Source organism: Rutidosis leptorrhynchoides, chromosome 11 (assembly GCF_046630445.1).
Source record: "Rutidosis leptorrhynchoides isolate AG116_Rl617_1_P2 chromosome 11, CSIRO_AGI_Rlap_v1, whole genome shotgun sequence".
NCBI lineage: Eukaryota > Viridiplantae > Streptophyta > Magnoliopsida > Asterales > Asteraceae > Rutidosis > Rutidosis leptorrhynchoides.
In genome coordinates, this window is record NC_092343.1 from 230,427,518 (window position 1) to 230,433,831 (window position 6,314).

Below are 6,314 nucleotides of genomic sequence, written 5' to 3' on the forward strand. Positions count from 1 at the left end.
TATGCAATGATAAGCACTAGACGGGATGTGTCATGCGCTCTTAGCCTGACAAGCAGATACCAGAATAACCCAGGCAACAGTCATTGGATTGCTGTCAAAAGTATATTGAAATACCTTAGGAGGACTAAGGATATGTTTCTAATATATGGGTCTGGTGAGGAGGAACTCGTTGTAAAAGGTTACGTGGACGCGAGTTTCCAAACTGATCGCGATGATTCTCGATCACAATCCGGTTATGTCTTCACGCTAAATGGAGGTGCGGTCTCTTGGAAGAGTTCAAAACAGGATGTTGTTGCTTTATCCACTACAGAGTCGGAGTACATCGCCGCATCATTGGCAGCTCAAGAAGCTGCATGGATGAAGAAATTCATCGATGACTTAGGAGTAGTCCCTTCCATTCAGGACCCTCTTGAGATCTTTTGTGACAATGAGGGTGCGATTGCTCAAATCAAGGAACCTCGTGCTCACCAAAAGACCCGTCACATTAAGCGGAGATTCAACTACATAAGGGATGAAGTTGAAAAGGGAAAGATATGTATTCGCAAAGTTCACACAGATCTTAATATAGCGGATCCTCTCACAAAGCTCTTACATGGAGCAAAACATGCAGGACATGTTTGTGCATTAGGGCTTCGATATTCTAGTGATTGGTCATGATCTGTTTTAAGTATTGTGATGGAATGAAATTGTTCAAACTCATTAATATAATTATGGCATTAATTTATTTTGAGTCAAGTTCCTATTTTGCATATTTTATCCATGAATAAGAAATTATTCTAAATTCCGTAGTCGATCACATTTGTGGGAGCAAGTGTGAGGTTTAGACTATTATGAACTTGGATTGGTATACATTCAAGGGATGAATATGGGGCAAGGTTGCAACCAAGGTTCATAGGTATTTGTGGGATACAAATATTGGAAGACCCGCCCTCGAGATTTACTAAATGGAGCCTTTGTGGTTGATCACATGTAATCTTGAGTAAAGGCGAATATCATTGTATCCTCTGACCTGAGATACATATTGGGTTCGGATATTCACTAAGTATTGTGCCTTGATTCTTTCCTTCGCTATTTTGAAATATGGTAGTCCATAAGAAAGATCTCAGGTGTAATACAAAGTATATATCTAGGACATATGTAGTCAAGATGGAATTTGTCCCTCTTATTCGTTGAGAGTCAGATGCCTAAGGCCTGATAAAGTTAAATCTAAAAGAGAGTGATCACTCTATGTCTCTTGGATTTAACATGACATCTAGGATGAAAGGATATAATGAAAGATTCACCTATTCATATTCGAGATGGGGACTCGAAAGGGATGATGTTATTGAATGGCACAAAGTCATAACATATTGGGGGTGATGGATGGTCGTTAGGTGGTATCCATCACTTGCATTAATTTCTTATGTTTCTCGTGCAAGTGGGAGATTGATGAAGGTATTCCGTATGCACGAGAGACATATTAAATTAATGTGGATAATGTGTTATGATCCAAGTCGGGTCGTACCCAATAACAAACTTACCGACACCTTATACGTATTTAATCTTAACGATTGGATCATTGATTAAATACGCGACACTTGAACTTTAAGAAAAACGATTTTCTGAGATATTACTTGATGCGTACATATATATATATAAATTATGGAATAACTTATATATATTATGGATTTAATTATTTATAGGTTAAATAATTAATAAATTTATGTTACATTTTATATAATTTGGTTTTATATAAAATGTATATATAAATATATGGAAGTTTATAAAAATAAAAGGTTTTATAAAAACTAATTCTTTTATAAAACTAATTTTTTTATAAACTTGTTGGTAGTGGCATTGGGAGTCAAGTGCACATGCTAGAGATTCCTTCTTTAGTATGCCATGCTTTTGCATCATTCTATAAAACATGTCCATTGACTCATAGTCACTACAACACATGCATATACACAAAACACATCAAAAAAAATTGCATAAAACTTCTCTTGCTGCTGCTGAATGCCGTAAGTTTTAGGGGAAGAAAAAGGGTTCTTCACTAGTTTATGCAAGCTCATATTAAGTGTCAAATAAATCCTAACTAAAAGCTAGAGTGTTGGTGCATAGTTTGGGGTATTTCTCCTTGAGGTTTCATTACTTTGGAGCTTGCTTTCATCATCATATTCCAAGCTTGTTGCTGTCCAAATTCAGCACAATATCCACCATTGAAGAGGTATAAACACTATTCCAATCTTGTTATATTTGTAAGCATGATTCCAAGACTTGATATTAATATGGAATTTAACAAAATGGCTTTACATATATACTTGTTCTATTAATGCTTCCGCTCGTATTAACTATCTTAAAATTGGTTTATGATTGTGTTAACTTCATGAACATGTTGTTTTGAAACTTGTTAAATTCCATCAATTGAAATTTTAAGATAATTTACAAAAAAGTTTGATAAGGATGGGGAACTAAATCCATAAATGTATGTTCATATATATGTATATAAGCGAAATTTTATGTATATACATATATAGCTGTATGTCTTTATATAATTATTAGTATTTTGTACAGGTATGTATCTGATTATAACTTGCATATATACATAAATAATAATAATAATAATAATAATAATAATAATAATAATAATAATAATAATTAGATTTATAATATTGAAAATAATATTAATACTTCAAAATAATAATATATTATTAATAATAATAATAATAATAATAATAATAATAATAATAATAATAATAATAATAATGATATTGACAGAATTTAATAATCTTAATAAGTTTAATGATGATAAAATGATAACAATAATATTCTTAATAATGTTATTAATAACACTTCTTATAATAATACAATTATTAATTTTAATATTAACATTTATAATAATAATGAAGTAATGATAATAATATTAATATAACATTTATATTTTAACTTGTAACTACACATAATATATAAAATTTTCATTATATAATATAGTAATATTTATTGAATATTTAATATATATATATATATATATATATATATATATATATATATATATATATATATATCTCACAATACATTAATAATTACTAATAGAAATCATATATAGATAATAATATATATATATATATATATATATATATATATATATATATATATATATATGTATATTCATTTAAATAATTGCTTAATTACTTTGTATTTTACTTTACATTTTCAATTCAAATTATTATTTTGAATTTTATTAATTCAACTTAATATGTACACTTATATTTATATATGTATATATAGTTACATATTTATTTACACACAATAGTTCGTGAATCGTCGGAAATAGTCAAAGGTCAAATGAATCCATCTAAACAGTTCAAAACTTTTATGACTCAACATTACAGACTTTGCTTATCATGTCGAAGTAATATAAAGATTAAGTTTAAAATTAGTCGGAAATTTTCGGGTCATCACATTTTAACCTCACGATCCATTATTTCGACGGGTTCTTCGATGAATTGAAGTTTTTCATTGATTTGAATTTCGTCTAACGGAATAGTGAGATCTTCTTTAGCAAAACATTTCTTCAAATTCGAGATGTGGAAAGTGTTATGTACAGCCATGAGTTGTTGTGGTAACTCAAGTCGGTAAGCTACTGGTCCGACTCGATCAATAATCTTGAATGGTCCAATGTACCTTGGATTTAGTTACCCCCGTTTACCAAATCGAACAACGCCTTTCCAAGGTGAAACCTTAAGAATGACCATCTCTCCAACTTTAAATTCTATGTCTTTTCTTTTAATGTCCGCGTAACTCTTTGTCGACTTTGGGCGGTTTTCAACCGTTGTTGAATTTGGATGATCTCCTCGGTAGTTTCTTGAATTATCTCCGGACCCGTAATCTGTCTATCCCCCACTTCACTCCAACAAATCAAAGACCTGCACTTTCTATCATAAAGTGCTTCAAACGGCGCCATCTCAATGCTTGAATGGTAGCTGTTGTTGTAGGAAAATTCTGCTAACAGTAGGTGTCGATCTCAACTATTTCCGAAATCAATAACACATGCTCGTAGCATGTCTTCAAGCGTTTGTATTATCCTTTTGCTCTGCCCATCAGTTTATGGATGATAGGCAGTACTCATGTCTAGACGAGTTCCTAATGCTTGCTGTAATGTCTGCCAGAATCTTAAAATAAATCTGCCATCCCTATCAGAGATAATAGAGATTGGTATTTCATGTATGGAGACGACTTCCTTCAAATACAGTCGTGCTAACTTCTCCATCTTATCATCTTCTCTCATTGGCAGAAAGTGTGCTGACTTGGTGAGACGATCGACTATTACCCAAATAGTATCATAACCACTTGCAGTCCTTGGCAATTTATTAATGAAATCCATGGTAATGTTTTCCCATTTCCATTTCGGGATTTCAAGTTGTTGAAGTAGACCTGATGGTTTCTGATGTTCAGCTTTGACCTTAGAACACGTTAAATATTCTCCTACGTATCTAGCAATATCGGCTTTCATACCCGGCCACCAAAAGTATTTTTTGAGATCTTTGTACATCTTCCCCGCTCCGGGATGTATTGAATATCTGGTTTTATGTGCTTCCTTAAGTACCTTTTCTCTTACATCTCCTAACTTTGGTACCCAAATTCTTTCAGCCCTATACCGGGTTCCGTCTTCCCGAATATTTAGATGTTTCTCCGATCCTTTGGGTATTTCATTCTTCAACTTTCCTTCTTTTACAACTCCCTGTTGAGCCTCCTTTATTTGAGTATAAGGTTAGTACGAATAATTATATTCATAGCTTTTACCAGCATAGGTTCTCTGTCCTTTCTACTCAAAGCATCGGCTACCACATTTGCCTTCCCTGGGTGGTAACGAATCTCGAAATCGTAATCATTCAATAACTCAATCCACCTACGCTTCCTCATGTTTAGTTGTTTCTGATTAAATATATGTTGGAGACTTTGTGGTTGGTATATATGATACTTTTGACCCCATATAAGTAGTGCCTCCAAGTCTTTAATGCAAAAACAACAGCGCCTAATTCCAAATCGTGTGTCGTATAATTTTGCTCATGAATCTTCAATTGTCTAAACGCATAAGCAATTACTTTTGTTCGTTGCATTAATACACAACCAAGACCTTGCTTTGAGGCGTCACAATATATCACAAAATCATCATTCTCTTCAGGCAATGACAATATAGGTGTCGTAGTTAACCTTTTCTTCAACAATTGAAACGCTTTCTTCTGCTCATCCTTTCATTCAAATTTCTTCCCTTTATGCGTTAATGCAGTCAAGAGTTTTGCTATTTTTGAAAAATCTTGGATGAATCTTCTGTAGTAACCAGCCAATCCTAAAAATTGACGTATATGCTTCGAAGTTTTCGGGGTTTTCCAATTTTCAATGGTTTCGATCTTTGCCGGATCTACCTGAATACCTTCTTTGTTCACTATGTGACCGAGGAATTGAACTTCTTCCAACCAAAATGCACACTTTGAAAATTTGGCGTACAGTTTTTCTTTCCTCAACAACTCTAGCACTTTTCTCAAATGTTCTTCGTGCTCTTGATCATTCTTTGAGTAAATAAGTATGTCATCGATAAAAACAAGGATAAACTTGTCAAGGTATGGTCCACACACTCGGTTCATGAGGTCCATGAACACAGCTGGTGCATTAGTCAACCCAAACGGCATAACCATAAACTCGTAATGACCGTAACGCGTTCTGAAAGCAGTCTTCGAAATATCATCCTCCTTCACCCGCATCTGATGACACCCAGAATGTAAATCAATCTTCGAATAAACTGACGAGCCTTGTAGTTGATCAAATAAGTCGTCAATTCTTGGTAGTGGATAACGATTCTTGATGGTAAGTTTGTTCAACTCTCGGTAGTCGATACACAACCTGAATGTACCATCCTTCTTTTTAACAAACAAAACAAGAGCTCCCCATGGTGATGTACTTGGTTGTATAAAACCACGCTCTAAAAGTTCTTGTAGTTGGCTTTGGAGTTCTTTCATTTCACTGGGTGCGAGTCTGTATAGAGCACGAGTTATTGGTTCAGCTCCTGGTACGAGATCTATTTGAAATTCAACAGATCGATGTGGAGGTAGTCCCGGTAATTCTTTCGGAAATACATCGGGAAATTCTTTTGCGACGGGAACATCATTGATGTTCTTTTCTTCAGGTTTGACTTCTTCGATGTGTGCTAGAACGGCATAGCAACCTTTTCTTATTAGTTTTTGCGCCTTCAAATTACTAATAAGATTTAGCTTCGCGTTGCTCTTTTCTCCGTACACCATTATAGGTTTTCCTTTTTCTCGTACAATGCGAATTGC